Consider the following 11,299-nt stretch of genomic DNA (forward strand, 5'->3'; position numbering starts at 1 on the left):
AAACAATATCTTCCCTCTGTCACAACACACACAAGAGCAGACATAGTGAGAATGCGCCCAGGGCTTTAGCACAGTTTACTGTATTACTGTAATGTACACTGTTAATCTTTCCAGGCTACCAGAGGACTCAGGTGTGGGACAGACAGAGGCAACAAAAACTTACAACCACCTGCACTGCTTCCTACTGAATTTAGTTTCTATACATAGTGGAGCCTGGTGTACCAGATCAGCAAACATTCTGTTGCTGCTGTTGCACAACCCAGCCATGAACCACAGGATGTGCTGTTTCCATAGGAACACAGCTGTTTTCATCCATGGACTTTATAAAATATTGGACGTAACTACTGTGATACCACTCATTGGTTTGTGGACTCCCGTTGTGAAGCCTCAAGTTCAGCATTTTGGCCATCGCCAACTTGTTTTTTTTAAGCCAGAAGTGACTATATTTGAATAAGAGGTTGGAGCTGAGAATGTGAGGTGATGCCTCACAGACAGCCTGTCACTCAAAGTGGTCCCGCACTTGATTATGTATAACTTAAGCCTTAATTGAATGGAAACGAGTGAGTATATAAAAATTCAAGCCCAGTATGTTGTCATGAATAGAGAAATTAGCTACAAAGACCAAAACTGTTTTTTGTACCAGGCTGTAAACATGTTTATTTCTGCTGTAGAGTTGGGCATTTTAACATGGGGGTCTATGAGGACTGACTTGTGTCTGGAGCCAGCCTCAAGTGGCCATTCAAAGAACTGCAGTTTTTCACCTTCCCATGTTGGCTTCGGTTATCAGCTCCGGAGGCTGACTCTTGGTTTTATCTAGAGTATGTTGGAAAAGCAATAGACAGTGGTTGTCAATGTGTGTGTCTACACTAAAATGAGAGCACTGTTGATATAGAGCGTTATATTTCTATCAACAAACACTTTAGTTTCACTTTCACTGCACTGGCGCTCTGCTGCTCTGGTCTACACTCTACACGTTGTGGTGCTCTAAATAATCAGACGGTATATATTCCAACAGAAATAATAAATGGACCAGTTTGTGCCAAAGTGTGCTCTGAGTGAGTTTTTGAGTAAGTATTTATACACTCAACCAGTGTGTTTGTGTGTGTGTGTGTGAGTGAGAGAGAGAGAGAGAGAGAGAGAGAGAGAGTGGGGTGTGCAACTCCAGTAGAGAAAGATTTAGAAACACACGACACAACAAAACTAGAGCAATAAAACAGTAAATATTGGACAAACATTCATCAGGTGGACAGAAACATGAAAAATTCCTCCATACCTAGACTAGAACTCACTGAATGTGTAGGTGAGCAAATGTTTGCTCACAACTTCACCATATCAACTTTAAAAGGTGATGATATGTTAACTTATTCTGTTGCCCCCAAATGGCCAAAAATAGTTAATTCCAGTTTTAATGCCCTGTTTTACTGAGGCAATAAACTTATTGGCAGATGCCCATTAAGCCTCTATGTTGTGCACTTACACATTAATTAAACAGTTAAATCATCATTTTCACTTGTAAATCACAAATTTGCAATATACAGTGTAGTCTTAGGGATCAAGCCTGCTGGGCACACATGACTCATTTGTGTTCTTTAGAAAAAAAAATAATTACTACTCTTTGCTCCCTCTAGTGAAGCAGACCTTTAAGATTTCAGATTTAATTGCATACTGTCTGCACAATAGTTGCCTGCTCTGTTACCAAGCCCCTGCTCCCCGTCCTCCTCCTCCTCCTCCTCCTCCTCCTGTTTTGCCAGAAGCCAAAACTGCACTGCTGTACCTTTCCAAATTGCAAACTGACAAAGCTGAGCTTGTCATTGTGCTTAAAATACAGCTCAAAAACAGAAAACACGCTTCCCTATCAAGGTGGTGCTAACAGAGCAGCAGTCTATTTCTGCATGCTGTTTCCAAAGCACCATTAAGTCACGAATCAAGGGTCAACTCAAAGCACATCTCCTCTGTGTCACCACGGTGACAAGCTACCAGAGCACAAGGGAGCAGCATCGATTGTAGTCATGCAGCTGCTGGTTGTCTTCAAGGTCCGTCATGCAACTTTAATGAAAATAGATTTCCCCTGTCCTTCACCTGTGCAACATGAAGTAGAGCCTGGTATAACATTTAGATTAGACTATATTAAATAGCAGCAAGAATTCAATAACAGGGACTGACACGTGGAACATGACAAACAGAACGTGGAGGCTTCATTTCTATTTTTCCCTCAGAAAATAATCTGATCTCCTCCATTACCTCTCAAGGAGCTTGAGTGTATTTTTTTGTCTTGATTTTAGGTGGTAACAGAAGATGGCACTGGAAATTTCAACACATTTCATCAATTTCTTGCATAGAGCAGAACTATGCTGCAGAGTCGATGAATAAAATGTCACCTGAGAAATTACCTTGCGCACTCTAAATATCATGGAAAATGCCATCTTATTTCTTCAGGACGCAGTCGGCAAACACCACAAATCAATAATTATACCTTCCGTCCATCAACAGCCTTCATTGTGTCTACTCCTGTTACCTCTGCTACTGTTGTGAATGTTAAAATGACAGAGCAGGCTGCTGGGTGACGAACTAAGTGGTGATGACAGCAACGCTCCACATAGGAGGCCCATTACTTCTAATGCACAGTGGAAAGGAGAGGATGTGCCAGATCAAGACTGCGGTATCGTCACTGCATCCTTTGCATAAGCAACTTGCTCGCAGAAGAGAATGTCTACAGTGGCAGCATGAATCAATGTTGAGGTGAAATATTAATCTACTTCCATTTAAAATTCCCCTTCAAATTTTCTATTTGTGGATGCTAGGCAGGGTGGCTCTTTGAAGCTGCATGGTGCCAAGTAACCCTTTCACTAAAGATAAGGGTTTGAGGGCAGAAAACACTCCTTCTGTTTGATTTTTTTAGTGGTTCCACTGCTTGAATAAAGATTGATTACATTGATTTTTTTAATTGACACTAATTTCCCCCCTCATAAACTGTACAGGCTGTGCCTCATACCATTAAAATATAACTGCTGTTGAATAAAACCCATAATGACTGACAATGGCGTCAATTTAAGCAACTTGTTCCCAGACGCTTGTGGCAAGAAGGAGCCAGCCAGAACAGAATAGCACAGATGAGAGACTGACCCTCCAACAGAGGATATTCACTGACATCACTTTTTCACTATACCACCTCCTTCACCAACACTGAATGGCAAAACACACTTGGCAAATCTGCAATGAACCAGCGGAGCTGCAAAACCAAGAGGGAAACAAACAGGCCACAGTCAACAATGATGTACCTGTGGAGGCTGAGATGTAGCCAGAAATTGAGTTTCCAGATGCGTACTGTGTGTATACAGTTACACACAGATCAGCCAAAACATTAAAACCACTGACAGATGAAGTGAATAACATTGATCATCTTGTTACAACACAATGTTCTGCTGGGAAACCTTGGGTGTTAGGCTCCACCTAAACACCGCCACAGACCAAGTAAAATCTTGATAATATTTATAATAAACTGCTGTGAGGTGTGTTAACAGATAGAAGATGAGTGATGGCTTGTGTTGAAGCAGTGACATTAGCTGACACTTAATGATTAATACAACACGGGCAGACAACAAGTCAGTATGTGCATGATTGAGCTCTTATAACAAGGATGCTGACAAGCAACCAAAAATGTATACAAATGCTGTATATTTAATGTGTTCACTGTTAATGCATCCATCATTTCTGTCACAAATGGGAGCGTCTTCTCTTTCATGTAGAGATTAACAGCTTAATGTCAGATGTTACGCGGCACGACCGCTCAACAACTGCTACAGGTATCACGGCAGGATTTATTCACTGTGGTATCCTCTTCATTTTACTCTCAATCACTTCTCACAGCATGGTATTGATCCTCTATAAATGGAAGGAGCACACGCATGGCTACAAAAAAATAACACGTGTTGCTGCAGTTAGTCTCTGGCTTCATGGCGTCACTTATTTTTGCTTGGCTGCTTGTGGACAGCGTTGGCCTGGGTTTGATGGGTGGACAGCAGAAGCAGTGAAACTGGAGAAGCATCAAATGGAGCCCATTAACAAAAATATGCCACACTGATTCAGAGATAATGGTGGTAGCATTTCATATATGAAGTATTGAATGTCTACATGACTTATTTTGTTAGTTTACAGGATGTTGTTTGATATTTAAAGTGGAAACTGACACTTCTGAGTGTTCAAGTGGTGTTACTGTCGGTGCCACTGTCGCAAACACAACCAGATCGCCTAGAAACTACCAACAACACTTTGCATTTTGTTTTCCAAGTTACTTCAACATGCCCACTACTGGGCATAGAAACTGCAAATAACTTTATTGATACTATTTGATAACTGGGAATAGCTACTGACAGCTACCAGGAAAAATAAAAGTTTTATCCTCTTTGCACTGTTGCGCAATGGTTGATGCACTTACTTTGTGATGCAAATTGAGCCTTCATTCTCCAAGGAGACTGTAACTGGTGGCAGTTTGAGGCGTGATTAGAGGTGATGGGCAAATATGAACGAGCAAATGTTTTTGAATGACTCTTTTTAGCGCCCAATAAGTATCAGGTCAGCCTGTCAAGTGTCCAAGTGCTCATGAATCCCAGTTTGAGTTGAGACCTCTGCCAGCCAAGGTCAATGCTGCATTCACATGCTCCTCAGATAGTGGTTGTTCTAACTTTGGTGTGTTTAGGGGCTTTAAGAGTGCTTTCAGACCTAGAGTTGCCTTGCTTTGGTCCAAATCAGGGACGAATTTTATTATAAAGTTGTGTAATTGCCAAGAGTTGGTTCGTGTTCTCACAGCAGAATTTACAAGCTGACCAGATCAAATGCCTTGCACAAGAAAGCTGCTCTTGATTGGTCAGAATTTCCATGTGGGAAAAATCCAGAAAGTAAACAAAATGTTGAAGAAGAGTACACTTGCAAGATGAATGCAACTCTCTCTAATGTCATAATGGAGGGACAACTATGCAGGCTGACTTTAGTGCTGGTCATCGTGGACTATATTGCTTGCATTTAAGGCAAACCATACAGTTTGAAAACGAGGTGCGGCTCCAACTAGAAAAACAATGTTTTGATGCATTGGATGTGCTGAATGTGCATATTAAGGCAGTACAGGAGGAGGCGCACATTAATAATCCTCCAGGACTGTAACATGCTCATGCTTGTTTAACTCAAACAATGATTAATGCGAATGCAGTTGGTTCAGATTGAGGTCGGAAAACGTTCTCACCACAAATGAAAAGCACCAGAGTTTGGTTGTAACGGGACTGAAACCACCTCTTCGAGAAGGTCTCAGTCCGGTTGTTTTCGGGCGCACCCGAGTGCGATTGCTGCATTCATGCCTGCCCAAACGAACCGCACGTAGGGAGCAAACGAATTTGAGTTCGACTGAACCGAACCAAACAGGGCAGGGTGTGAAAGCACCATAAGCTGAGATTTGGAAACAACGTGGACGCTAGGAAGGAGATGTGTTGTGTTTTATTGCTCAGAGCATTAAAAAACATGGTGATATAGAAGGGCAAAGGTGAGCTATGGAATTTGATGTGGACCTTATATTCTTCATATTATTCTGACACCACATGAATGCATCACAAGGCTGCGGTGGTAACTGAAAGTCTACCTTCTCCTCAACAGCGACAGATTGTTTGTCTGTGACATTTTTGTAACATCATATTGAGCTTACATTGCCTACTGACACACAAGTGGAATGGCGTATCAGTGCATCCCAGTGTAAAATGAATATTTTATCTTTATTACTGTAAACTTTTACATTACACTAGTAATAGGCTATACTTCGATGGAATGTCACTGAGAAACTCATGCTGTATCAAAACTCAAAATGTTCGATACATTTACATGTAGCAACTCAAAGGAGCCAATACTGTGAAATGAATATGAGATATTCACACAAGGGAGGGACGAGACGAGAGACAACAGTCAAGAAATAAGAGTCTGAGCACAGTAATTTCTCATGGCGTGTCCTGAAGAGAGTGAAGTAGACAGTGAAAACAGAGCTTTTCATCAAGAATGGACAGGCTCTTACATGATCATCCTTCCCATGGGCAGTTCAAAAATACTATGTGTCATAATATGAGCTGCCCCCCCTCTCCCCATTACAAATTAACAAATGCTGCTCATGGAGAACAAATCTAAATGCTGTTGTATTCATATTCTATAGCCATTACACTGTGCAATCAACATTAACTTCATTAAGACAAAACAATTTCCACTTTAAGGCAACATATTCACATTTGCATGACATCATAATTATGAAACAGAGTACATCTGCAGGCTGTTTGGAAATGAGTAAGCATGTACCACGTTACTCAATTTCCTCTGCGCTTCAGTGTAGCATTTTATATGTTCGGCTGTTTGAGTCATAAAAAATCTACAGTTTATGTGGCAAAAATCTGTATTTATGAGGGTTATGTTAAGTCAATACAACAGTCAGCCTCTGCAGTGGCGGAGTATCCACACGCTTTTGATTCTCCTCTTCAAAGCGAGAGACTACACTCGCAGTCCACATACTACAGTTCTCATAAAGAGAGCCAGTCCTGTCTTATTACTTTAGATCTAACCCTTCCACACTTGAGGGATGTTGTCTCTGACTTAAGTCATTAAACTCCAATCCCTTGTATAATACAGGTCCCTCACTCATACTCAGAGGCCCGCTATTCTTATTTTCTCACAACTCTGGCGACAATATAATGAAATACCACATTGGGAGCATCTCTGGCACTCCAATAATGTCAGCAGCAGTGCCTCCTCCCAGCGACAATTCCTGTGCTTTAGTGTCAAAATGTGCACTTCACTCTCCAAAGAGAAAATGATCCTGCCCACTCAGGCTCGCACATTAAAGTTAGGCAAACAAACAGCATCACTGGATGCACAGTCTGCGCTTGTTAGAGTGTTTTTGACAAATGAAAAGTAGAGTACCTTGGATATTGGATAATCTCACTGGCCCCTCACATATCTGTGCTGCAGCATATACCAATTTATGCCCCAATATTGCTGCTCAGTGTGGGTTTCAATCTAGTACAAGTACGCAGCGTAGTACACCTCTTGACCATGTAAGAGCACACATGGTAAAGTTAGTTTGTCGTGTGGCTCCTGCACAGGAACATTAGTGGCTGAGGACTCTCAAAGGTCCCATAAAAATTTTAATGAGCAGAAATAAAGCCACATGCAAGGAAGAAGAAAATATATGTGCAATATCTGAGATACAAAGGATACATATACGCAGTACAACATGAACCACAGGACTTGTAATAACAGAAAGAAATAAAAACATTGTATATTGGATTGTATTTGGTGCAGTACTTCTAGAGAAAGGATAGATCTGAATGAGCAGACTTCAAGAAATTGATCCCGCAGCTATTTATACAGCAGAACCTACTCCACTGTCCTCCCAGTTTTTCTCATTCATTTAAAACATCACCTTCACCATAATTATTTCACCACTATCAGCACATCTAGTCGCATTTTCAAAGCAATCCTCACATCTCCACAGTTCTCTATCGTGCCAGCAGCTCACACAGAACCAAGAACAGATGCAACACAAAGTTTGAGAGTCCCTCCCTGGAGATCTAATTGTGTGCAAATTGCAAGGCTATGTGGTAATGTGCTGTGCTTCCCTGTGGCTGCTGCTGCCACGGGGCCACCTGGGGTCCACCGCAGGTCTGGACCTCTTCTTGGACTGAAAAAATCATTACATACAGCTCACTAGTGACCCAGTTCACATCCCCCCATCTTATAGAGCCTTTAGGATGTGACATATGGATGACTGGCATTAACCTCTGACAGAAATGCTGCCACAGTAGGGCTTTTTCTCCTGTGTAAATCCGAGTGTGTGGCTCAGCTGGTTTACTAGACTGCCAAAGGTACAGACCTGGAGTTCTGTCTAAACAGCCGATTAATAATAATGAATGTCAAGAAGCAGATTGAGACTTGATCATTCTAAGTCTTATTAAATCCTAAATGTCAGAGTGTCTGCTCTCTAATGTTCTTCTGAGGAAGGGAGCATATGAGAGTTCAAAGAGATTAGTGTCAGTGTCTCACAGGCTGTTAAAGTAAAACCTTATCTGTTCACTGCATGCTGATGGTAGCATGAACTGGAGCCTTTGCAGAATGCAAAACAGAAATTATGGCACATTTCCAAAAAGCTAATTAATTTTAATGTCTACAAAGGTCATCAGTGCTTGTGTTTTGCATAACAAAAAAATACATTTTTGTATGTGGTTGGTTATTTGATAAGCATTAACCTCACAAAATGTTACTTTTTTTTATCTCATTACACATTTCAGCAGACTGAAAAGAGGACTCTTTTTTTGTAAAAGTCGTAATTAGATTTCTTTTATTCATATTTAGAGGAAATGTATCATCAGCCACTGTTGAGTAATACTAACACGCCTGAGGTAGCCCTGTTTTAAGCCATCTTTAACCCCAGCCACTTCTCACAAGACATGAAAAACCACCATATAGACAATGTGAGAGAACATCTCTGACCTTTCACATGGTGGTGTCTGAACGGTTTTTCACAATAAAAGTTAGCCCTGTGGGAGGCTCAGCATAAGTCACTAAAAATGATCCTTGTGTGTTTGAATGTTGTGGCATCAGCAGCATCACCACAGAGCTGCAACATCAGCATCTACACAGATGTGTGCCTGTGGAGCCACTGAACTCCTGAAATATTATATATATAGGACTTATTCTGCTGTAAGAAGTCAGGATAATGAAGAGGTCTGATGTTTTATATTCATCCTGAATTCATGACCATATTAATGCTGCAGCTGTAAAGTTTGCCAAAAAGCATCTCACTGGTGTCAATTACTCTGAGTTTTATTTCATTTTTTCTTTTATGGGTATTTTTACATTAGTTTTAGAACATTTTGTTGCAATAGAGTGAAAATCTGTAACGCAACTACATCTAAAAACAGATTTTTCAAATGGTGTAAATTCCATTCAGATGTTTGTCCAGGGCATTACATCCAATGGTGGGTTAATTGACGCCTAAGCGCTATTTCATCAATCCATTGTTCTTCATTCAGTACAAATATTATGTAACAAACTTAAATTGACAGAATTAGTGCCATGAATTTATTTAGATACATCGATAACGGAGAAAATACATTTCAAGTGATCGCACTTTGTGCTTTTGTTTAGGTTTTATTCTGCTTTGAGTTCATTCCGAAATCTGATGGTCTATTCAGAAAACATCACAACTTACCTTGGCACCAAATTCCGCCTCTAAACGTAGGATCCAGTGACTGTCAAAGTCGAGTTTGTCCTCGGAGAACCCCCCCTACTCCTATGAAGCTAAACGTTCCTGTGAAGTTTGGAGAAATAAAAGTACTTCTACATGAAATTCTTGCGCGCCTGCAGCCTGTAGTACTGTACCATCTGTTGTGCCTGTGCGCGTCGAGCTCTGCGCGGTGAGGAGGAGAGGCAAGGGAGGGGAGGGAGTTTAGTGTCCGGAGCGCACAGCGGATAGGACGGCGCACACAGGAGGAGAAGGGTCAGAGACAAACTGAGCGCGTTCAAATCCTCACGTCCTCAACATGCACCGTATTTTATAGTGTACAGAAGCAGCGTGCGATGTGCAGCCTGTGGGCTCTGAGTGAGGAACCAGCATATAGTGGAGGATGCACCTGCGCTCACCGTCACTTTATACCCACCATTTCAACCCGTGCGGCAAAAATATAGTTTAGAGGTTGTTCGCACTATGAATCAAATTGTAAGACTCAAACCTTAAAGGAAAAATATTGTATAATATTCATGTTTGCACAAATTGGACATAACAATTCGCCTGTAGTTTACCTGTGCATAGAGCTGAGGGCATCACAGTCTTAAAATACCTCCTTATCTTAATCCATTTTTAATCTGCTCCTCTCTATTATGACCTTGCCTTTTATCCTCTGCACTGCTTTATTGTATTTTTATTGTATTGTTGTACTGCAAAGCACCTTGCACTGCAACTTTGCACATATGGCTCTATATAATTAAGAAAAAAGTTTTGTTTAGTTTTAATTAACATGCCTGCAATTATATAGACTCATTCCACTGTAGCCTGCTTCAAGTGGACATAAAAGCAGCTCTGGAGGTTGACCAAAAGCAGCTCAACACAAGACTGGCGCTGGCAGAGTTGTTACAGTGCCCTATTTTTCCCTCTCACAATATGCAGTAACAGTAACACTTAATCATAACAAGAATGAAGGGAGTGCAATAACAGGTTCCATTAAAAAAGGCAAACGAGGTTTGCAAAATGGGGAGGTAAAGAGGAGGGCAGGAACATTAGTTGGTATTTTTCAGGCCAAGGTGACGCTGTTAGCCAATGTGTTTGCAGAACCAGATAACTGCCAAAAAGCAGCTGGCCAATCATATGCTGCTGCTCTCTAGGCTGCACCTGAAGAATTAATTTATCTTCATTTATCTAATTGGCCAATGTAATCATCTTTGTAAGCTTGTTTCCTCAAGCTGATCTGTTTATGAGTTTTAGATGAATGCAGAAATGTGTTTGTAGGACTGTTTCCTGTAAGACTGATGAGACAGATCACCCTGACTTGGTGCTTGCAGCTTTGGAAAAATGTATTTTAAGAAATCAGCTGCAACATCTCCTTCCAGAAAAGGTGTCTGAAATGTTAGTGTGGATAATACATAGACCAAGCTGTCAACTGTTTTTATAGGTACTATTTTCTCAGAGGAAATGGTCCAGTTACAGCCTGTGCTGTTGTGGCAGAAGAAGTCTCAGTGATGGATATCTCAGTGCTGGGCAAATAAAACCAAAATCAGCATGGCGAATATCCTAGCAGTATGTGAGAAATATGTTTTTCTGTAGTTTTGGTGAATCAACCCTTTAAATCACGCATGGGCAGCTTGCCTCTGATTGTTCTTGGAGATGAAATCACGCTCTAACATTCTGCGATTTATCCAAACCCTCAAGGGGCCACATGTCCACACACATCATAAATGAAGCATAAGGAGAAGCATATAGATAAAACTAAGAAGTGAAAACAGTAGATGCTCATGGATTGAGACAGTGGGGAGCAGATGGTTTATTCCGCATTGTGACAGATACTGTACGATGCCCCACATATGTTCAGAACGATGAAATCAAAGGTCAGAAGAATCCAGTTGTTATGAGAGAAACTGGAAACAGGTTTTCTAATGATTATTGCTAATTTTTTATTCAAAATTTTGTCTCTGCTGAGCATCAAACAGCGCAGAGGTAAAAGCTGTCTCTGTTTCATCACGTCCAGCAAACACTCCTCCTCCGAACACTGCTGCCTCCTCACCC

At 41.1% G+C, this 11,299-nt stretch overlaps 1 protein-coding gene across 1 annotated transcript in view; it reads right to left on the reverse strand.

Moving 5' to 3' along the window:
• Nucleotides 1-9,624, reverse strand: part of LOC125893010 (caM kinase-like vesicle-associated protein) — a 51,751-nt gene extending 42,127 nt beyond the window's left edge. The window contains exon 1 of the mRNA XM_049583418.1: nt 9,233-9,624. The gene's annotated coding sequence lies outside the window, so the exon portion shown is untranslated. The remainder of the gene's footprint in view (nt 1-9,232) is intronic.
• Between the last annotated feature and the right edge of the window lie 1,675 nt (nt 9,625-11,299).

This window comes from Epinephelus fuscoguttatus, linkage group LG1 (genome assembly GCF_011397635.1).
Source record: "Epinephelus fuscoguttatus linkage group LG1, E.fuscoguttatus.final_Chr_v1".
In the NCBI taxonomy this organism is placed as follows: Eukaryota; Metazoa; Chordata; class Actinopteri; order Perciformes; family Serranidae; genus Epinephelus; species Epinephelus fuscoguttatus.